Genomic DNA, 23,131 nt, shown 5'->3' with positions numbered 1-23,131 from the left:
GACGGATGAAGGAGTGTTGGAATTCGTTACATCCATAGTGCAGTTGGCACTTCTTAAGGTGTTTCTGTCAATGCCATAGGCCTGACAAATAATCTCACTGATAAATTAGAGTTGCTCATATGTCAGATAAAATATTGAGCCCTGAAATATCGCCACCTCCTTGGGGTGCCTTGCAGCACCTCCTGAAGGCACTCTCAAATGCAGCAAAGTGATAGGCTGGCACTACTCGAGAGCACAACAGCCTTTTTCATCGGAGCCCTCATGCAGCTCTAGCTGTGATGCCTTAAAAGGCTGGTTAGCACAGAAATGCTGCAGCCCTTATCTCCTACCCATGGCTGCTGCTTTGGAGATATTGTATTTATAGCTCCCCTGAAGCATGGATGCCCAACTGTCTAATTATGAAACATAGTTTGGGCAATCCAATAAAGAGGCAAGTCTGTCCTGTCCTCTCTCGTTCACAGACTCATGAGCAGAGGCAGCACTGAGCTGCAGCAAGGTAAGATAGTGCCTTGTTTTGGTTTTCACTGTCTTTTGAGCCCTTTCTCCTCTCCACCTGCTGTTTGCTGTCACTTCTCAGGGCTCTGCATAGACATCTTGAGGGGAGTGCTGCTTTCTCAGGGGAAGAGTGAACTTCAAGATGTTTGTTCCTCTCTTGCTGCCAGGGCACACACAGAGAGTTTCTCTTTGTATTCCCAGTCTGCTGTTGGGAACCAGGTGCTAACTAACAGCTGCTTTTTAGTTTCTTCACTAATAATACACTGTCATGTTTTCATGTTCTCAAGGAACACAGCCACATCTAACTATAGACACTTCCCTGGTTTGAATAGAAAACTGAATTACTTCAGGCAGAAAGCTTTTAATTAGGTTTTGGAGTTTTTTTCTCCTCTCAGCATTTTCCTCCTTATGTTGAATGTTTGGAAAATTAATACATAGTGGGGAAAAAAAAAGTGGACAGACAGAAGGAACATTTTGCTTTCTTCTACTCTTTCAGACCATTTTCTAGTGGCCATGAAAGAAAAAAAGGAAAATCACAGGTGACTCTTGCTGATTTCATGTTTTAAACAATTATCTGTTATGGATTACAGCAGCTGAGGGAAAAGGGAAAAGAAAGCAAAGCACTGAATCATAACTGTGTGTCAAAGCAGGAATTCATCAAAACTAGCCTGTAAAATAGCATTAGCAATAACCGCAAAATGCCAATTATCAGGATATTGTTACATTAAATTACTTTTAACCTCATCTCATGAGAGCATTAATTTTTAAATGGAGCCAATAAAAGAACACCTCTTAGGGAAAATAAGATTATTTGTGTATGTGCGTACATTTGTTTGGATGCATTTACAGATAATTTTTTATTAGAAATATTCATATAACCGAAGGCTTATAAATCCAAGGATCACAAAATATGACACAAAGGTAATTCATTTACTTTAAGCCTAAAAGCTAAAGCCATCACACATTGCACTAGAGTTTGTTTACTATTCCATTATTCAAGAACTTAAATGAAAGAAAGGTTTTTTCAGATGATGAGTCCTTCACGGGCTTTGGCAGGATCTCAGGTCCCTGGTTACCCTGAGGAGCAAGACTCCTGCCCCTTAGACCTGACACAAAGCCAGTGCTTGTAGGAAAGGATAGTCTACTCCAAAGTGTGTGAGATTGAGGTCAGATCCTAAGGGAGGATTTCAAAGGCAAGGGGTCAGATGATTACTTGGTCTAAAGCTGCTGGAGATGCACTGACTCAAAGATGAGAGGTAGGTGTTGACATTGGTGCAATTGGTGCAGCACTTTGGGCTGGTTCCAGGGCTGTCTCTTGGGCTCTGCCATAGCAGCATGTGCCTGGCAGTACTCCTGCGGGAAATGCAGCTCTGGGCCTGTGCCCAAGCCATTACACATTCATGGCCTCTGAAATCAAGTGAACACGTCCAAAACATGTCCTAGGGATAGAATTTGCTCTTAGGCCATGCCCAGGGGGTACAGCCCTAAACATCTGGTCAACAGACAAGCATAGGTGACTGAATCTCAGTGCCTGTGAGCATCCTGGTGTCCTATTTGATTTATTGGATTACAAAGACGTGGCCTCTGAGGTTGCCCCAATGTATCCAACCTCACCTGTGACAGGCACTCACTGCCATGGTTGATGTCCTCAGGTAATATGTCATGTCTGGCTTAGCTTTTCAGGGTTATGCTGGTGGCTGTGGGTGGGCTGTGACAGTCAGTGTAGATAGTGCAGAGACAACATGCTTAGGGACAAGTTTGCTCCACCTTTCATGTCAAGAACAACACATAACTTAAGTGGAAGAATAAAGTAATGTAAAATACTAAATTATCTGCATATACACTTACCTTTTCTTGGGGCATACTGTCCCCACATGGAAGCCTCGGAAGGCTGAACATCTCCAGACACTACAGGCAGCACCTCAGCATCTCCACATACCTCCCCGCTCTCCAGCTGTGACCATCTTGCCACTGTGGTCTGGGCAGATCTGCACAGAGCTCCAACCTTCTGCTCCCCAGCACTGGGGAGATGAATTTCCTGTTACCTGGTGCCCAAAGGTAGTGTGTCCCACCAGAGAATGCAGTGTTTTAGAGGGACACCAGTGGGACATGGCAGCTGCCTTTCCTCCTCTGATTATTACAAGATCTTGCTATTAAGCTAAACTGATGTGCTTCCACAGTAAATTCTGCAATAAAGAAATTGTGTACAAACCCAGTAATTTTTAGTAGTCTCACTTCTCACATACTAGAAGTTTTCTCGTGTCCTCAAATTCTTTGTGTATCTCCCAAGCCTCAGGCTAAAACAATAAAAATGAGAAAATTCTCCTGGTTGGGCACTTAGTGTTAAGATATTGCAGCCACTGATGTATTGAGAGTGTTCCCTTTGAAAAACAAGCAGCAGAAGCAGCATTCCTATCATGTACAGCAAAGCATTAGCTTTTTAAAAAAAACTGTGTTGGCCAGAAGTCTTTAGCTGGAACAAAATGCAGGAACATACATACTAATGCTGTGATTTTTTCATGGGATTTAAATTTAAAAGTGAAATTAAACAAAAAGACCCAAAGCCTGTTTAGAAAGTGACGCCATTCTAAAGGCAATCTCCAACAATAATACTTTGTTCTTACCTAGCATTTAAAAATATGATTAATGGATGAATGACTTGACTTTTTTCCTCGCAAACAGCAAGCCATCAGAACAAGGCAGACCTTTGACTGCAGCTGGCAAGAGGCTGTGAGGGGGCAGCTTCATTCAAACACTTCTTTAATACAGAAAATGTAAAAGGCTATTTTGCAAGGAAGAAAACCAGAGAAGGAAGTGGATGTGAATACTGACTTGGGGGTGAAATCCTGGCCCCACAGATGTCAATGGGAGTTCTCTCAGATGCATCCACAGATTATTTTAACAAAACTCAGAACTCTTTTTTTTCCCTCCTAATTTTAATAGTGTCAAACTTGTGTAGATTTGTACCACAAAAGTGCATTTGCAAATTTTTTCTCACTATTTTTCCTTCTTTGTGGCTATGTGTTGTCTAACCAAACCACAGACACTTTTGACACAATTGTTTTTCACTGAGATAATTTATTACTGACTGCAATATTTTATCTTTGGCTTTATATCAGTGAGTACAGTTTCATGCTCATACATCTCAGACTGTTTCACAATGTTCATCATCTAATGCTGATCAACTTTGAGAAGCATAGGTCATATTGCGCAGAGTCCTAGTTTTTCTGAAAGCAGCTGGAGTAATTTTGCCTGGTTTTGCTCAACTCCCTCTGACAAACATGGAAGGACTACCACAGATATTTCAAAGGGATCCATCAACTTCATAAAACTCAAAATTTCTGCTACAGGTTGATTTACTGGCTACTGTTAAGAAATGCTTACCAAGAATAAGTGAAACTGAAAGAGGAAGAAAAAACATTTTCTCTCAACCTCATTTAATATTTTCAGTAATAGTTTTATGAAGCCACTTATACAGGGGCTCCTATAATATTCTTTCTTTTTCCTACAATATCTGTGGAACTCCTCAATCACAACAAATTAGAGTAAAACTCTTCTTTAAAATGAAAATAAGTACTTTGTCATGAGAATAAAATGGGCACATAAGTGGGGTCAGAAGCTGTCTCACACACTCCAGAAACAAAGCTAGTGGGCTTTCAGATCAGCATATTCCCTGTCAAGCTGAACAGATTTTCACCAAAGTCTTTCTAGAAATTTGCATCCTTTCTGTAGGAGGGAGGCACTGACAGCATTGACTAGTGCTCCTTTTTTGGTAGTCTGTGGTTAGGGAAGCAAAGCCCAACATGCTTATATTTTACCATATGAAAACAAAAATACCTGCAAGCCATAGATGCCATCACACAGAGGCCAATTATTCTGTTATTTATGCCATTTTTTAGATGCTTGGTATCCTAATTCCCTATGCATGGTTTCCATTGCAACACATCTCCCAGCCTCCAGCGTTGGGTGCAGAAGGCAGCAGCACATTCAGGGGCTTAGTACACTAATTATAATACAAAGAGAGAGATACAGCAGGGCACTTTTCAGGGTACAGAACAACATCAGAGAGGAAGTTCTCAGAGCTAACTCTGTTGTACTTTTCAACTCTACCACATAAGCCCCACTCAGGAATTTGTGTGAGCACAGGTTAGACACATTATGTGTTATGTGCTCGCATGGCCTGCATTTCACTGTTGAGTGTTTCTTCTCTCGACATCCTTTTAGGGGAGAAAAACAGCTCCTCTTCCTAATTCAGAAAAAAAGAAGTAAGGGCGCTCTAAGGACCAGATCTGAGGGCAGCCATACTTCCATTCTGCCTTTTTGCCCTGTGTTTACTTATGCAAATGTAGGGTGGATCTGCAGTTTACTAACGGAAATAGCAAACAGCTCTGGGTCCAGGACATGCTCACAGAGAAAGCTGGCAGGGGAAGCAGTCTGGACATGGCTGTGGAAGTGCTGTAGACATTCAGGCAGAGCAGTCTGCCTTCCTCACAGGTCCTCCTCTGCCCTCTCCTGCAAGTGAAGTTCCCACTGCCTCTCCAGCACTCTGTGTGCTGGCAGACAAGCTAGCCCCTTCCCCACGTTTTTTGATGGATATCCAAGTGTTAGAAACTCTTCCATGCAAATGAGGAGTCTGGGTTCCTGGCAATCCTTCTGGATATAAGGGAGAGTCAGCATCATTGTGGACAGGCTCTTCAGGGACAGACAGATGGGCAGTGCTCTGTCATGTAAGGCATTTACATTGTGGCAACCCAGCCAGGACTCACTGGACTTTATGGTTAGACAGTAGGGATAAGCAAAAGGATTAGCACTGCTTCATAACATGAGTTCTGACTCCTCTCTAATGATTCATAAAAATTACTTATCTTTCAGCAAGAGACACTTCAAGACGAGCCATTATTACAAGTCTTTCTTTCATTTTATTCACAACATTTGAATTTCATTCACATTAAGACAGCAACTCTGCTAGACAGCCATGTGAATATAAACTTGGCAGGGACAAATACAATCCATATGCCTATCAGACTGACAGTGGATGGTATATTATTTCAGCTCTATGTGAAATGGTAGACATGAAATTCACATCAGCCACCAAATGATCACTTTAATCCTATTATTTAAAGGGCCTGAGCACTTATAGGGTTCAAAGTAAGCACAGGCCTAAGAGGATCAACAACAAGGACTCTACTTCAAAGTGCACAATCTAAGCTCATATACTCAATCATAATATATGTCTGAGCCTACATCTCAGATCCTCTCAGTTTATCTGTAATGTATACAAACAGTAGCTGGGAAGAAAAATAATTGTTTCCATACAGAAGGATCTTTCTTCAAAACAGGACATCCCCAATCATGGTCAGACTGGAGAGGGTGACGGTTTCTACTTACATCAAAATATTGTGAGTCTGAAGTAATTTGGGAAGTGATTTGCAACTGTATGCTTCTTTTGAATATTAGGCAAGCTGGAGGGTTTGGGGAATGATAGGGCCAACAGATAACCAGTCCTTGAGGAAGAGCAGGTTGTAACAGAAGAGGCTAAATGATCGCTTTTTTTTTTGCTCCTGTGTTCGTTGTGAGGAACTTGGAGATCTTCCTGCAGCAGAATGCTTCCTTATGGGTATCATCAGAGGATCTATTTCAAGCTGAAGTGTCTGTAGAAGAGGTATGGAGCAAATAAACAAAATGAATAGGAAGAAAATGTTAGAACCAGATGGTGTTCATCCAACAGATTTAAAGGAACTGAAGGATGAATTAGCTGAAATAATAATAGTCCATGGCCTCTTATTTAAAACAGAACTGAGCACCTGAAAGTATCCAATACAGCATCATCCTTCTTAAATCCTTCCAAGAGAAAATGGGAGAAATAGAGCCTGGTAAGGCTGACAAATTTAGGAGAAATTACTATGCAGGGTAGAGAAGCTGGGTAAATATGATACATTGGGAGAAATTCAATATAGCTTGGTAAGGAGAAATCATGTTCTACAAATCCATCAGCTTCCTGTGAGATAATAAACAGCATGGAGATACAGGAGACCGTGGGTTGACAACATCTGCCTATTTGTCCGTTCCACTGTATTCACTAAGGGCCCTCACCACAAAACCTTAAAAACACTTAAACAGTAATAGGACAAGTGGGAAGATATTTGCATGTATTGCATAAAATCAGTTGAAAAATAGGTTTTACAGCAAAGAGATTAATAGGACTTTATTAGTGGAAATTCTTCTAAGACTGAGAAACTGGATGAGAGAACAAGATCTTAGGCAACAGGATGAGCGGGCACTAGAACAGCATCTCAAACTGAATGTAGATGAGCATAAAACAGTGAATGTGGGGGGGAAATGTAACTTTAGCTATAAAGTAATGGTTCTGAGATGTCTAGCTGGGTGTGAAATTTAGAGGTTATCTAGGTTTACAACAAAAACCCAAAGCAACAGAACACAGGCAGCCAAAATTCAAACTGAATGTTAAAAAGTTTTGGCCACATCACCTGAAAAATTAAATTGACATATTGAAAAAATATGAGGAAAAATGATAAAACACGAGAAGTAGCTTTTATACAGACTGAACAGGTTGACTGGGACTCCCTGGCCTAGGAGAGATGGCTGAGGGGAGATATGATAAAGATTGACAAAGACATGAACAGCCTGGAGCATATGAATAAAGATCAGTTTCTCATTATATCTCCAAAGGTAAGACCTAAGAGGTCTCAGATGAAACTAGTAGGTAATATGTTCAAAATTGACACAAGGAAGATGGTTCTTCAACAACACAGAGTAGAGCTACCTGTTACTGGGAGCTGTGAATTTCCTTTCAGGCAATCAGGAGGGAACTGCAAGTTCATGAAAGTGATATTCAGGATGGATACTGCCTCCAGGTTGAGAAATCCCCAAGCCAAAAGTTGCTGGAGGCTGGCAGAGTATTATGAAGAGATATCATTACATTCTCTCCTCACTTCCCAAGACATTTCCCAAGAGCAGCATAACAAATTGGAGGAACCCTGCTTTCAGTGATTCTCATAGTGCTATGGTGTGATCAGAATAACTACAAATGACAAGTTCTGCCTGACACTATTCATCCTTTACAAGCATGAATGTTAGACTGAAAATTTTAGTCTAAAGCAACCTTCCTTCCTTCCTTCCTTCCTTCCTTCCTTCCTTCCTTCCTTCCTTCCTTCCTTCCTTCCTTCCTTCCTTCCTTCCTTCCTTCCTTCCTTCCTTCCTTCCTTCCTTCCTTCCTTCCTTCCTTCCTTCCTTCCTTCCTTCCTTCCTTCCTTCCTTCCTTCCTTCCTTCCTTCCTTCCTTCCTTCCTTCCTTCCTTCCTTCCTTCCTTCCTTCCTTCCTTCCTTCCTTCCTTCCTTCCTTCCTTCCTTCCTTCCTTCCTTCCTTCCTTCCTTCCTTCCTTCCTTCCTTCCTTCCTTCCTTCCTTCCTTCCTTCCTTCCTTCCTTCCTTCCTTCCTTCCTTCCTTCCTTCCTCTTTGGAGGTTGTGGAGTCCTAATGTTAATCCTTAAGGGTAAATTAAACAAAGATCTGCCCAGAGCGACTTAGACATTGTCACTTCTGCCTTGGAAATTAGTTAGATAACTTCTTAAGATATCTGCCAACTGTTCAATTTCACAAAACAAACTGTGCACTTCTTCTTTCCTCCCTTTGCTCTCAGAACCAGTCTTAAAGGTGCAGAACTTAATATCCAGCATTAACAGAACAGACAATTGGGGATACAAGCATCAGAAAGTCACCCTAGGACAGATGTCTTGGCTCAGAAGCTCCTGATGCTGGCTGATAAAGTGAAATGGTAGTCTTAAATGTTGCTCTTGGTTATTTCCAGAGGGTGATAACAGCTATCAGGAGTGCAGGCAGCAAAAGTGCTAAGGGTAGCAGAAGCAGATTAGACACACAGAAATAAGGTTTTGGAGAAGAAGCCATGAGCAGTGGGGCAGTGGGAGGGGAAAAGTCTGTGGAAAGAGGATTTTGCCTTTTTCCTCAGGGAAAATGCTGACTGTGCTGCTGGGAACACCACAGGGAATGGGAGCTATTTTTTACAGAATAGCAATCCTCTGGTGCTGTCAGAAACACAGAATGATTAGTTTCTTGGAACAATCACAGTGTGTTTGTTTCATGCATCTGGAACAGGGAATGATAAATCATGATTACACTAAAATTAATAAACCCTAAATTAGGGCGTAGTATTTGCCAGCTCAGAAGACCAGCAATTACTGCAACCTCTTTAAGTAATTTGACATCCCAGATTCCATCTACAGGGGTAGAAAACCCAAAAGGCTCTTCCCATCTGTCATATTCAGGTCCCACATGGCAGTCAAGTTGAATCCAGAGGAAAGGAGAGAAGCAAGAACTCCTCTGCATAGGTCCCTGCACTATTATCATTTAGAGTCATATGAAGACCCCTCACCTGTTGTTGGGGGTTGTCTCTCTATCCCAAAGCACTTGCAAAGACATGCCACCAAGATCTCTACCCTTGGTTACAGATGAACAAACTATAGAGCTGAGGGATTTAGAGAACACTTAGAAGGCAAAGAAGTGTGAAGAAGGCAAAGACCAAAACATTTTACTCTAGTTTCCTTAAAAGTAAAGGCACCATCCCTTTCTTAGTGAGAGAAAAGAATTAGAAAGAATGCTAGGGAAAGTAGAGGGAAAGCCTGTACTCCGTAAGAATTGTTGTCTTTCACTTTCTTTGTTTTAATCTTCATTATTTCTTCACACAGTTCACAGCTGGGTGAGAGCTGTTCAGGGTGGCTGCGCCACATGGTAGAGGCAGCTACTGCTTGGGGAGTTGTTTGATGGGCTGTCTTTATCCTGCAATGGCCTGTACGACTTTTGTTTAATCCATGAGGTCCTGGGATAGTTTTCTGACAATGCTGCTTGTCCAGTGAAGGACCTATCAGTCCTGTAACATGGTGCCTCAGCTTTCCAAGCTTTTAGAAACTCATCTGTCAACAAGAGGGATTTTCCTTAGGAGATACCATTCCTTTAAACCCTGGGTTGATCCTTGAAGCTTTCTTTGGTGTTCTGTCTGCTTCTTTGTCAAGCACCACTACACTTCTCCTCTGTGACCAAATTGTATTCTTCTGCATATCAGTGATAAAAGCTGTTTGTCTACTCAGTTGGGAGAGAGGAAAGCAGCAGAAAAAGGGACACAGCTGTCTCTCTGCCTGGATCACCCATTCCAAGCCCTCTCTTATACCTGTTGTCCACAGAGAGAAGGGCATAGGAGCAATTGCACAGAAAGTGACAGAGCACATTTTGACAGGTCTCTCACTGCCATATTCACTTTGGGACATCTCTTTTAGGAGATAGATTTCTGTGAATGAAATTGGGTCTAACTGGATCAAAAGTCCTGACTAACTTAAAAAAATAATGCAGTCTTTGTCCAAACTGACCATAATGGTCTAAAATGCTTTTTGTCTCTATCCCAGACCATGCTACCACAGAGTCACACTTGTATTTGAGTCTAAATCATCTCTCTTGTCACATAGCATCACATTATCCTTCTAAAGATAACTTTTCCGATAAAAAACAGAAGTTCTTTGATGCTACTGAACCATGCCACCTTTCTCTAAATTACAGAAGAAAATTGTTTAACACTGCATGTGAAAACTATTCAAAAAATTAAGAAAATAAATATCAAAGCATATATTTTTTTTACAAATTAGATAGGAGTTTCTAAACCACAATCTTTCCACATTGATTTAGACTAAACATCAATAATAGAAGTCTTGCATCATCCAAAGCAGACATTCTCTATCTGCCTTGGCTGGGGTGGTTTTAATGGATTGTCCAAAGATGTCTGTAATTCCCTCATCAGAATATGTTAAATGCCGGTATTTCTTACCTGATGTGTCTTCCTACTTGAGGTTCGAGTCTCCTAAGGAAAGAAAGGAAGATCAGAATAACGCAAAAGCCTTGTGACTTGGAAACTGAATTGAGAAAGAAAATACATGCTGAAAATATCTTTTTATCCTTTGCAAACTCCTCATAATCTTGGGGAAAATACATACCTATGAGCATTTTATGAGAATGAAATTTTAGGAAGATTTAGTGTTGCCTAGGTGTTATTTTAGATTTAATGATCTAAAACGCAACCTCTGCACTAGTCTACACTCCTTCCTAACTAGTAGTGCCAAAAATAGCAGCTCTCCTAAATGCACCCTGTCATATTCAATTGAAGCTTGTGTTACACAGATTCAAATATCAAAAAGGGGATTAGTTGAATTCTGATAAAGTAACTTAACAGTTTTCAGGAGTAAGGAATCATGCAGTCATTTAGCCACTTTCAAACCTAAAGCTGTATTTTTGCCTACCCTGCTCTCTCAGAGAGCATTATATACCTCTGTGTCTCAAACTGGGGGAAATAAAAATATTTCACTTCCAGCTGTCTCTTTCCACTACTTTTCTTTGTTCATTCTTTTCAGCCAGAAAAGGAGATAAGTGCTGAAATTATAGTTATTCCAACATCAGCCCAGTAGCTGAAGTGAGACTTATGAAGGTTTAGTAAAATCATTGAGAAGTCCTGCTATGAAAATGGTACTATTTCCACCTTTTTTTCCCCATATGGAGGTACAGCATTCTACACATAGAATTACCCAGTTAAACACTCAGACAACTGAAGAACAAGCAATATATGTAATGCAAATGCTATATACATGAGGAAAATATAAACCATAGGATAAGTTTGTGAATCATTGTGCTGTACTTGTATTTCCACTCATGGTTTAGGCCCCCTATTAGAAGCACTGCCCCCATTTTCATTGCATTGGCTCCTCTGAAGCCTTGAAGAGAACTGATCTCTGCTGGGTTCTTCAGAGAACCAATGAAGTAAAAAAAAAAAAAAAAAAAAAACAACCAAAAAAAACCAAACCAAACCAAACCAAACCAAACCAAACAAAAACAAAACAAAAAAAAAAACAAACAAACAAACAAAAAAAAAAACCCCAAACATATATTGAAAAATAAGTAGGTTACAGAACAAATTTGTTAGTGAAAGGGCCTCTGCCCTTTCCTCCCCATCTCTCTGAAAATTAATGAAATTTGTGGCTCTCCCACCCACTCATACCTGTTGGATTTGATTCTGGTGGGAAAGGGGCTGGGGAGGGCTGCCAATCGCTGATGAATATTTACTTGCCAGATAAATGTGGAGTGAGTGGTCCTGAGGGAGGGTAAGAGATTTGACATTCCTTGTACCTTCCCTAGTGGTGTTTGATGGAGTACATACACCTCATCATGGGATGAGGGAAGGTGCTGCCTGGTAACCTCCCTCATCCCTTTCACAACTCCACACAGTCTTGGTGTGGCTGCTGAGTGTCAAGTCCCATAGTGAGTCCACAAATCAATGGGTTTTAAATCAGCAGAGGCTCTTCTGCCTTCAAGGAGTCAGAGATGTATTAAATTAGGCAAAAATTACTTTATCTTCCTTAAGTCAACTCAGACCTGCAACAGGTAAACTAAATCATTTCAGCTATAGCTAGTATATACTTATACTTGTGGAAAACACTTGTCTTGTATGACCACAGGGATCGTCAAAAAATTTCTGTCAGACTTGCTGCAGTAGCTGTCAATGGACAGATGGGGAAATAAAAATATCCTCGAAATTGAAAAAATCAATTAACACATTCAGAATATTTAGTTTGTTTAGAAAAGTTTGGAATCAAAGCCTAATTCTAATCACCTTCAAGGCCTGTTTCCTTTTTTATGTACACTACTAAATCAGAGTTGAGGTAAGAACAGTAACTAAGATGGAAACAAATTATTATTGTTGCCACTGTGCAATAGTTTAACCTAAAAGAGAGAAACAATTACTTCTGTTATATTTATACTCTAGCTAGTCCTTTGTGTATTTCCTAGCAACCTTCACATGAGTTTGGCTGTCCTGAGCTTTTTACAGACAGTGAAGCTAATTAACAGAAAGATTAAATGTCCTGTCCAAGGGCATCCAGAAAGTCACTGATGGGACTGGAAACCCAAACAGTGACTCTCCCAAGATATAGGTGCAGCTCCAAGGTAGCTCATGGGTTCAATGAAAATTTTTCACTCTTTGATTTATTCATTTTACAGTGCCACTGCAAATTCAAGGGAAGAGTCGGGGACTCCCCATGTGGCTGGGGAATGCAGCAGCTTTGATTTAAATAAGATTTAATTGCCATGGTGTTCTTAATACTGTAGGCCCATTGTCAGTCCTCCAGGGCATGATGCTTGTGTTTTGAAAACTCAACAGCAAAGGCTGGATCAGCTGACAAACAGATCATTGCTGGTCATCAAAATAACTCACACCGGCAAAGGAGAGTTGAGAGCGTTCTTCTGATAGAAGAACTAGGAATGGCCCTTCCCCACCATTTTATTCTGTGCTTTTCTAGATTTGGAGTAGCACTGAGGTCAACTAACACATTTCACCCCCATTCCAAATCTGACTATGTTTGGGTGCATAAGAGGACAGCAAGTACAGGGCAGGGTTCTGGCAGATGTTTGTTTTGCAGGAGAAACCCTTATCTAACCGGTGTGCACACCTACACCACTGCTCAGGCACATGCCAGAACCCAGTACCCAAAACTGGACTACCCGGCATCTTCTGGATGCAAAACAACAGCAAGACTCTCTCAGGATAATGGGCTTTACATATTTATCCTTCTGGTTTTCCTTAAGGTGGAAAGCATTCATATTAAAGCACCTCCCTTTGGGAAAGCACCAGTCATTACAGAAGAATTACCCTGAAAAGCTTCCCCAGCCTACCCCTCAAGCTGCAGAGAGCAGACATCTCCCATGTTCTTCTGATCCAAATTCTTCCCTCTGGGAGGTTTCAGGACCATCACTGTTTTGATTAGCAGAATGTGTTTCTGCTAGAATGGTTGATAAATGAAATTGGATTTTGTAGCAGAAAAAGCCGTTCCTGATTCTAGTAGGATTAATAGTTCCCCCTCTTCCTACCATGTACACACTGGCAAGGCTCTTGACTGGGTACTGAGCATGTGCTGAGACAATCTGTTCCTTTGGCTTCCTCTTACAAAAAGATGGTTTGCTTTGGTTTCATTGATTTCCCCTGCTTTTGTTCGTTTTCCTCCTGATTATGGGGATGCTTGGGAAGAAAGAGGGGTGGAAAGAAACTAGACTGGGGTCTGAATGCTCATAAAGAAATGCCTGCACTCCCGGTCTTAGTAAAAATGTGCACCTCTTCACAAAGGAGAAGAGAGATAGGTTGTTTCACTCTTCTTTGGCAAGAGGACACTCAGCAGGCAAAATGACCAAAGCAAAAAGAGCCTCATACCAATTTTAACCAAGGACTTTATTCTCTCAGGCAGGTGAAGAGCCTTACAAATGTTTTGGCTTGAGCTGCTGTAAACCCTCTCCTTCTGTAAAGACGGAGCTCTCGGATTTAGCAAAGCCGTGTTATTAATAAGCATCAGGGGTTTAGAGAAAGAAAGGCTGGAGGAGGGGAGAGGGAGCCTTATTTTAGGAAGGGGGCCAAGAAAGACAAGATGTTTAGGAGGGGGAAGTATTGACACCCTTGGAATAGAGAAAGTGTCGAATGCCAGCTGCAGAGCGCCTCAAAGAATATGAGTCTCCGATGCTTTTGTCTCCTTATATGGTAAAATGATAGCGAGGGGTTTCACTAGGCTGGGGAAGGCAGCAGCCTCTTTCCACACAACACTGACTGCAGAGCTGGAATCGGCAGAGCCGCTCTTTGCAGGGGTAGAAAGCCCCAGCTGGCTGTACAGCTCTCCTCTGCACAGCCCAGTGTGCTCTTTGCACGTTTGTTAATGGATGTGACCCCCTGTCCCCGGTCCAGGAAGTGGCATTAACTGCCCGCTACTGCTCTGTAAGTAAATATCCCTTTTTTCCCCTTCCCTCCCACTACCCACAGAACATATCTTTGGAGGTGTCGCTTTAAACAAAGGGTGCAGAGAGGAGGAGAGGGTTGTTTAATATCCCAGTGTGTTGTTGGGGAAGGATGCGAGGAGAGAGATTGCTGGTCCCCCTTTCTCCTGAGCGCACGGGGAGGGGTGTGAAGAGGACAAAAAGACAAATTTCTTATCGCAGCAATTACGGCTGCATGTCCGCCAGTAAAGTGACACATCAGCGAGCTGATGAGGCGCTGGGTCTTTTCATGTGTAACTATTTTTAATTACTGTATTGTGCTGCGTGTGTAATCCACTGGGGAGGTGATAAAAAGTAGAAGATGGGGTCTTAGATTCCTTACACCTCCTTGCACTCCTGCTGCCGAGCTCAACAAAGGAGCATTTTTGTACTGTAGCAAGAGCAGATGCACATGAAACAAAGGTAGCTTCTCCTCTTTGCAGGCAGTGTGGACAGATTGTGTATGGGAAAAACGGGGAGCCATCAGCATCGTATTGCTTCTTTTTATGGGGAGAGAATAAATTAAAATACAAATCCCAATTAATAGCTCCGCATTCCTTCTTTTTGTGCTTCCCTCTGTGTGCATGGGTGTGCAGCCACAATAACCCAGCCCTTACTGTACGCTAAGGTGGATTTCTCTGTGTACATAATAAAGGATATACTAACTTTCATTGTCTGCACTGACACGGCTGTTCCAAACTTTTTACTCCCCCAAGGGATATGGCTTTTATTTAATTGACAAAATACCCGCATATTTCAGCTTTGCTGTGTACAGAGGCACACACAGCTTTGCTGAGTATGCAAGACATCATTATAAAAATATATATACCAGCAAGTCAGTCAGTCTGTGATTGCCACTCCCTTGACTCCAATCTAGAAGTAATTCACTAAGATTGCTAATTGACATTGGGATTCCCAGGGTCAGTAGCTGTAACATTTATTGATGGTTATGCATATTTATATGTTGTCTTGAATAGGAATTGTTCTATAAGAGACCTACATAAGGCTGTGTTATTAGATATACAAATGCATCCAAATGTGAAAGAGTGTTACTATTAAGGTTGTTTCTGGGTTTCTGCTGTGAAGCCTATTTTCAGCAGTTGATAAATTTATAGGCCAGCTTTCTGGCCAAAATCTTTGCCTTTTATCAGCCAGATGATAAACTTTGAACATGATTGCTTCAGGCATTTGGATATGGGAGACAAAAAAAAGATTCATGTATTTTACAAAAAATTATGTCTGCAATTTGTAATTTACAAAAATTTTGTGCACCTGTAAACATAACTGGGAAAATATGGATTCTAAAGGTTGCTTTTTCAATAGAATCTTACCAATTCTTGGTCACATATGGAGAAAATTTTTTTTAAAAACGGTATGAGTTGCTGTTGAAAACTCAGTTCCTGACACACCATAGCATTACTATCCAAATCTGACTAGAGCACAAATTAAACTTTTATCCCAGCCATAGGGTAAAATGATCTCTGGCTTGTGAACCAACATGTGGTTGAGGTGAATGGGGCAACAGAAAAGATATAAAATGATGCTGTTGAGGAATCAAATTTGTAAAAGTTACCTGGGGTTTCCACCTGACATCTCCATCTAACTAGCACACCTGAGGCTAGGGGGTGGACCAGTTCTTGTGGTTTTTTGAAAAAGCCCAAGATGGCTAAAGTGCTAGGATAAAATACAGTTATTTTTGGTTCTCACCATTCTGCCAAATGTGCCCCCATGGAAATCAGCAGTGCTATATATGCAAGCACCAAATAGTCACTTCCAGGTGGTTTGGATTTACAGGAAAATATTACTCGTTTTTGAGAAATCACTGTTATCCTACAGCAGTGGCTATATTGTGTCAGATATTGTTTGGCCATGTGAAGTTCCTGCCATGTACAGCATTTAATGGTGATTCCCAACTGAAGAGCTCAGGTACAAATAATGATCTGTTTCCCACTTCTTAGGGAAGTCTAGGGATAGCACTTTCCCTGAAATCACATCTTTCCTGTCCATGCAAACATCAGCTCTCCCGGATGGCATACCTTGCACTAGAAAAGAGATCAGACAACTCCTTTGATCACACCCAGCACAATCTGCCAGGATTCCATCATGCCTTGAACATCAGAAGCCAAAAAAACAAAAACCAAACCAACCCAAAAAACCCACCCCAAACAGAACAAACAAAAAACCCCAAAACATTGTTGACAAAGTACAACTCCTATAATTGTAAGGGTTGATGACAGTTTCTGCTGCATTGCACTGCCAATTCAAGCTTTCATCCCAAAAGAAAGGAATAAGGAGGGCTGCAAAGACCTATATTCACAAGAGACCCCTGGCTCAATTCTCCAGGGCATTGAGCTCTGAGCCTCAGAGCCAAGCAATGTATTACCTGCTGACGTCCTCACCTCCCTGCCTTGCCTCATCTCACGGGGGCCAGGATACTCAGAGTTAAGGGAAGGTCAGATAAGAGTTAACCCCATCAGTCACAGGCAATGCCCTTTGCTGCTGGCCAGCATGCTCACAGGCCCCCACAGGCCAGGAGCATTCAGATCTAAGTCTCATTCTTGTTTCTCTTATGGGTAAATCTGTCCTGAGGATCCCTGGACAAACTCTGAATGGTGTAGTGTTGTAGGCAATGATTTTTCCTCACTTGGGCACTGCATCAAAGACTGGAGGAATCTCTCAATTTGCATTTTTAGACTGATTAATTCTAATGGTGTAGTTTTAATATTTAATTTACATATGCACAGTTATTTGTGATGCAGATTCACCCCAAGTGAGAGTGTGAGGTGGCAGGGTAATGACAGGTTTCATGAAAATAAATCTTGGATACATTGACAGCCACTGAAGCATTAACATTTCAACAATATTAATTAGCTATATATAGACAGAATTTGATTATAAACCACTAGAGCCTTCTCCTAAGGATGAACATCAAAATACCCATGCCAGGTGAAAAAGTTAATTTTGTTCCTTTTCACATACCCTTCTATATTATGTTGGATTATATCAACTAGGATGCTGAATGGTTACTTTACATATAATAATATGCTATAAGAGGTGAGCATAACACTGACATAAACATATTCACCATCCCCTTTCACAGGAAATTTTTGAATTTAAAGTTCCAAATATATCAACCACTGCAGAGAAAGGTCTAAGGTCTCTGATGGTCTCTAAGGTCTCTAACTCACTCTGATGGTGTGAGTTAGTTCTGGACCCTCAGCAAGCAAAAGTGTAAGGGCTCAAAACCCACCACTGTTTCTTCACTTCATCTTGCACAATAAAAGCAGCAAATTGCATAAAGCCATGAAATACCTGCAAGCATTTACACAGATGTATTTTGTCACTGCTTTGAAGCACCCTTGAAAATTAGAGCAGAAGTGTCTTCAGAGACCAGGATCTCACCTTTGATGAATTCCACCTCTCCATACTATGCCGTGCAGCTCTCCATGGTGGATTCAACACCTTCCTTCTTCAACTGGAAATAATCTTGCCCATAAAAAGATTGCCTATGTCCATGTCACCAGGCTCCCTGTGTCTTTGTGCTTTCTTCTTTGCCTCTCATGTACCACAGGTACTTTGGCTCAACCTTAGTAGTTGTTCTCTTTGCTTTCTGTGTCCAGTCTCCAGCCACAAACCCCCAAAACTGGGCCTAACTGATTTCATCCAGGTGCAATCAATCTGGTTTGCTAAGATGTGCCCAGCTGAATGGGTGCCCCCAAGGTTTATGTAGCCTCCTTTGTCCTGTTTTGGAAGGCCACAGGCATGGCAACTGAGTAGGGAAATTTGGATACCTCACAGCCCTGAGGCATTGACTGCCACAGCAGTTTTATACCGCTGCTGTAACACCTGCATTAACTGATCCCCCAAACAAGGTGTGCCAATTATCTTAGACACAAGGGGGCTTCGTGGTCTTACCTCTGTAAACAGAACCAGAGCTGTGCTGCTAGAGGCCAGAACAAATAAAAAAGCGTTCTTCTTCCACATAATCATCCCAACTTTTCTTCTATACTTTCTTTAAAGAAGGAAACACAGGCTATTTGGGACACTGTTCTGGTTTTGTCCCCTGGGTTGTAATGTGCAAGATTTCAAAAATACAGAAAAATTTGGAAACATGACTACATGGTAGCACATGACATTTTGGGGTATTTTTATCTTAAAGTCTAATTCCTCTGAGATTAGCAGTGTTCCTATCAATAAGAGAAAACAATCCTCTTCTAGAAAAACCAACCTTTGTTGGACTTTAGTGTCTACAGACATTTAGCTTATACACTACTTTTGCAGGATAGTGCCAGAAATAATAATAAGGTTTATTAATCTTATACTATTTTTCTCCTCTATCATTTTCTGTTATCTGCCTAAATGCTCTTATTAGAAATATAAATTTTTATGCTGAACAGGATCAAGTACTTGACCTTTCTTTGAGCAAGCATTTGCTTATTTTGTAAGAGAAAGATAGAGGACAGCAATTTCAAAAGGCTTTAGAATAGAAAAAAAAAGCAAGCCTTTCCACTTGAACTGTGCTCCTCCTTGCTGTGGCAGATTTAAGTCATGCTCCATGTTATTTCAATACATTTCTTTTGTAACTGAACTGTGTGCAGGGATATGGGTAAGACCATAGACCCTCCAGTCACTTCAATACCTGAGATAACCATAGAGCAAACTCTGTGGGGTACGCTTTCAAAATGTCAGTGCTCAGTTCTTCTGTGCCATTTGTAGATTTACCACTGCTTCCTGCTCTACCACTGCTGGAGTGGCTCTAGACTGGAGCAGATCTTTATTGACTGCCAAACTCAATAAACAACACAGGAACCACAAGTGGAGGTTCCTTCTCCACTGCTATAACTGGGATTATCCTGCCAGATGTGTGAGGAATCTTGCCGCACATAGAAACATTTTCTATTTTGGTTTTTTTTTTCCATTATTTATATTCTGCTAAGGAATACAATCTTAACCAGCACACTATCCACATGACAGTTCACGACAGACTGACTGTACAATTCAGACAGAAACCAGGTATGCTTTGGTTATCTGCATATGTTAATGCAGTCTGTCTGGTCAGAAAATTGCTCTAAAGAGGTTTTAAAAAACTCTAAAAAGGAGATCAGAATATTATACCATATGCAAAATAAGTCAGCCATTTCCAAGGAAGGTGAGACCGTGGAAAAATCCAAATGTAATTTTGAAGAATATTGTAAGGCAACTTTATTAAAAATGATTTTTTTTTTCTTTAAATAGCTTTTAAAATTCAGCATCTAAAGGCATGATGACTGGGATATTTTACTTGGGGTCAATTTTTTATTGCTTTTTGTTATTATCACTATTATTTTCAAATATTAAACCAAATTTTCCTGGCTTTTGATTAAGAGCTTCTAGGACATCTGTGAATACCTACTCTGAGCTTAAGAAACAGCAATGAATCCCTCCGTAACCAAGTACTTTTAATATCCCAGCCTTGATGCACACACTGGTAAAGCATTGGGTTTGTTAACAGGGCTGTTCTGGGAGAGAAATGATATATCATAAGGGTCTTGTTTTCTTGAAGACAGAATTTGTGCCAAATTCTTTTTGTTGTGCTTACTTCAGGATTGCTCTTCCATAGCAGCAGGAAGAGAAAATGCTTCTGCTTTCTTCTCAGCTTAAAAATTTAAAAGACAAGGGGTGCAGCCACATCTGCCTAAACATCTCTGTCTCATTTACAAGCTAAGAATAAAGCCTAGACCACTTGTCCCTCATAGCCTGGTTAGTCTTTGCATTGGCCACCTTTAGTGTAAGGCAGCAAATGTGGCTCATGGAGGGAGACCTGCCTTTTGTGCATCAGCTGGCTTGGCTTCCCATGTCCAGGAGCTGCTGCTGAAGGGTCACAGCTCTGAGCAACTCAAAGCATCAACACTTGTCCTATGGCCAGCAACACCTCCAAGCACTCAGGTTCCCTTTGCTCCATTGTGACAGTGTTTGTGGGCACTCAGTGAGGAGGGTAAGATATACCTGGACAGCCAAACAAGGCTACCAGCCCTCAATATGTTTTCATAAATCTAAACACACAGGAGTGCTTTGGGTAGTCGTGGTGTACATCTACACCAGCTAACTTTCTCACAATGGGATTCAAGTGAATTCTGACCATACATAACTTTCCCCCACCCCCCACCTCTCATCAGTGCTACAAGATGGTAATTTCTTATCTTTCTAATGTAACTTACAAAGAAATAAAATTAGGTTTCCCTCTTTTCCCTATGCACGGCCTTATGATTTGGTTTGGAAAGATGCTTAGGTCTTCCAAGAGTGTTTTCCTGTTACTGCAGCAGGATGATGGATAATGAATGTGGTAAGAGCAGCAAAGTTACAAGAAAAAAATCACCTCTCGCCAGAAAGACCAGCATAGCTTGAACTGCCATTTCATGGTTGTAAATAAATCTTTTCATTTTAGCCTTCGGAGCATTAACATAAATTGTTTCCAAATGCTCTAAACATGTATGGCTCATGTCATTGGAGTTGCCAGACACAAATCTTCCTTCCTCAGGGGAAGAGAAATAAACAGATAGAAAATTCTCCATGTGTACTGTTCTTCTGGAAAAAATAGCCAGGTGGGAAAAACATCTGTACATCTTGAAGGCAGATGTTGTTTCCTGTGCAGGTGGCTTACACAACAAACTGACCCAAGGGCACAGGTAGAGAGAGCCCCAGAACTACTGACCTAGATAAGTCAACAGCAGGTCCCTCTTTGGTATCTACAGGGGCTGAATTCTGTGTCCCCAGATGCTGTTACAACAAGAGATCAGAACTTCACTGAATAAACTGAACAAGCCCTACATGTTTTAGATAGTTTCCCTTGGCCTGTTTCTTTTGTTCGTGTGCATCTGCACCTCTCAGTGCTCAACACTCCCTAAGAAGAGTTGAAATAAGAGACGGAAGAAACAGCATTTATTATGCTTACAGACATAGCTGCAGAAGCAGGCAAGGTCGGCTTTTTCAGTAGTCAATAGTGTCATGGGATGGAGGAACACTGGATAATTTCTTAATGACATGGTGAGCGCTGATATTTATGCAGTAATATGACAACTTTAGGAATTGCCAGTAAAATGAGACTGAGCCAACGGGCAAAGAAGAAGAAAGAAGCATAGAATTTGAGTCAGTCTACTAACTTTTTGGTAATTTTCCTGCCAATTCTTACTTCCTGTGAGACAGTGTGGGTAGTACTAACATTTGGCATAAGTGTAGCTTCTCTTTTGGGCATGCAACAGAAAGCTCTTTCCCTTTTGGAAACTTGCTATGTCTGGTGCTGTTGGAAGAAGACTGAATGGCAGAAATAATCAATTTCTCCATCATGATTATGTTGAGAGCAATCTGAAAAAGCATAAGTATAGAATGACTACAGTGATAAAATCCAAAGACCTTTTACCACAAAGAGCTGTAATAATGATGAGCCTCTGTCCGACAACACTTTACAGTCAACAAGGGTCAACAAGTATTAAACACAAGAGAAAGAAATAGATCAATGGCAAGGAGTTTGAATTGCAATTTGTGTCCATCCGCGGCTAGGCAAGTCTCCTATTTTGTCTTTTTTTTTTTTTTCCCTTAAAGTCCAAAACAGTGCGTAAAGCCTGCACTAAGCTAAACATTAGGGGATTTTATATAACAGGAATTAATGGACTGGCAAAGTAAGGGACCATGTGTACAAAGTGCCAGGCAAAAATATTGCTCAGTATGATTTTACATTTCTTGATTGTAAGACAACAGTGAAATGATTTGTTTGAAATTACTTCTAGTATTTAGTAGAAGGACCCATTATTGCCTCACATTTAATTCTCTCTGGAGCAGAAAAAAAACCCTATACATTATGCTTAAAATACCACATAGTAGATCAGGAGATTCAGTCCAAGGCCTGGATTTAAATAGGCTGGAATTTTGGGATGCTTCACACTTAATTCCAGCTTACTGAATGAAACCACATGAACCTAAATTCCTAACTTTAAGAGATATTGGATCAAAAACTGGTCCCAGATCCAATAAACGATTCACATAACTAAAGCCAAAATGCAGATCTTTTCTTTCAGTTTCTCAAATCTCTAGAGTTATTCCTCAAATCTCATCCAGAGCAGCCCCTGCAGTGTCTTTATAGAGCAGAGTGCATCCCTAAATCTGTTTGAGATGTAGAAATGAGGACTGCCTCTCCCTGCTCAGTCAGGGGGACAAGCCCCTGGGACAACCTTAGAGCACATTTAACAAAACTAGATGCCTTTCAGGATAGGAGGGCAGTGCCCAGGTATTTCCTGAAATAGTGGCAGCAATAACTGCTGAATTATTTTGAATTGTTGAATTATTACATTATTATATAAATTATTAACTACATTTGTTACATAATGCTTGCCTCTGCTCCTGTGAAATGCACCCAAAAGACAATACAGCACTCAAAAGGGAAAGTCCTGTCACCAAGAGACAGGAAGGTCCACCGCTAAGGGAACAGTCCTTCTTCCAGTCACAATGCAGTTCTGTATTTTACATTTAGCAACTTTGGATGAAATGGTATAAACCTGTAAAGGAATCACACTCTATAGTTTTTGCTTTTATACATCATGACTGCAGAGAAAATTTTCACTCTTCAGAATGACACATCTACTTTTAAATCAAGGCTAGAAAGGAGTGATTCTGAAGATGGGCGACAAATACAAGTTCATAAGTGGTTTCTGCTCACATTTTAACTTAGCAATAATTCACTTTAAATGGGCAACAAAATCCTATCATTTGGGGGAAAAAACCTAGTAAAGTCTGGTAAAAAGT

At 40.9% G+C, this 23,131-nt stretch overlaps 1 protein-coding gene and 1 long non-coding RNA gene across 5 annotated transcripts in view; one reads left to right on the top strand and one right to left on the bottom strand.

The window, feature by feature from the left end:
- The first annotated feature begins 367 nt into the window (after window positions 1–367).
- Window positions 368–23,131, top strand: part of FHL2 (four and a half LIM domains 2) — a 38,261-nt gene continuing 15,497 nt past the window's right edge. For 2 of the 4 annotated variants that reach the window (XM_066176666.1, XM_066176663.1), the window contains exon 1: window positions 368–496. The gene's annotated coding sequence lies outside the window, so the exon portion shown is untranslated. Of the gene's footprint in view, window positions 497–14,109; window positions 14,319–23,131 lie in introns of those variants that run through there. The other 2 variants (XM_066176664.1, XM_066176662.1) reach the window with 2 other exon arrangements.
- On the bottom strand, window positions 5,392–18,164 carry LOC136285461 (uncharacterized). The gene is made up of 3 exons (XR_010719469.1): window positions 17,759–18,164; window positions 10,344–10,376; window positions 5,392–6,146 (listed from the first exon to the last, which is right to left on the bottom strand). It is a non-coding gene; the product is annotated as an uncharacterized lncRNA (long non-coding RNA).

Source organism: Chamaea fasciata, unplaced genomic scaffold (genome assembly GCF_029207755.1).
Source record: "Chamaea fasciata isolate MVZ Bird 193981 ecotype frontalis unplaced genomic scaffold, bChaFas1.0.hap1 SCAF_2, whole genome shotgun sequence".
Taxonomy (NCBI): domain Eukaryota; kingdom Metazoa; phylum Chordata; class Aves; order Passeriformes; family Sylviidae; genus Chamaea; species Chamaea fasciata.
This window is presented reverse-complemented; position numbering and strand designations above follow the sequence as displayed.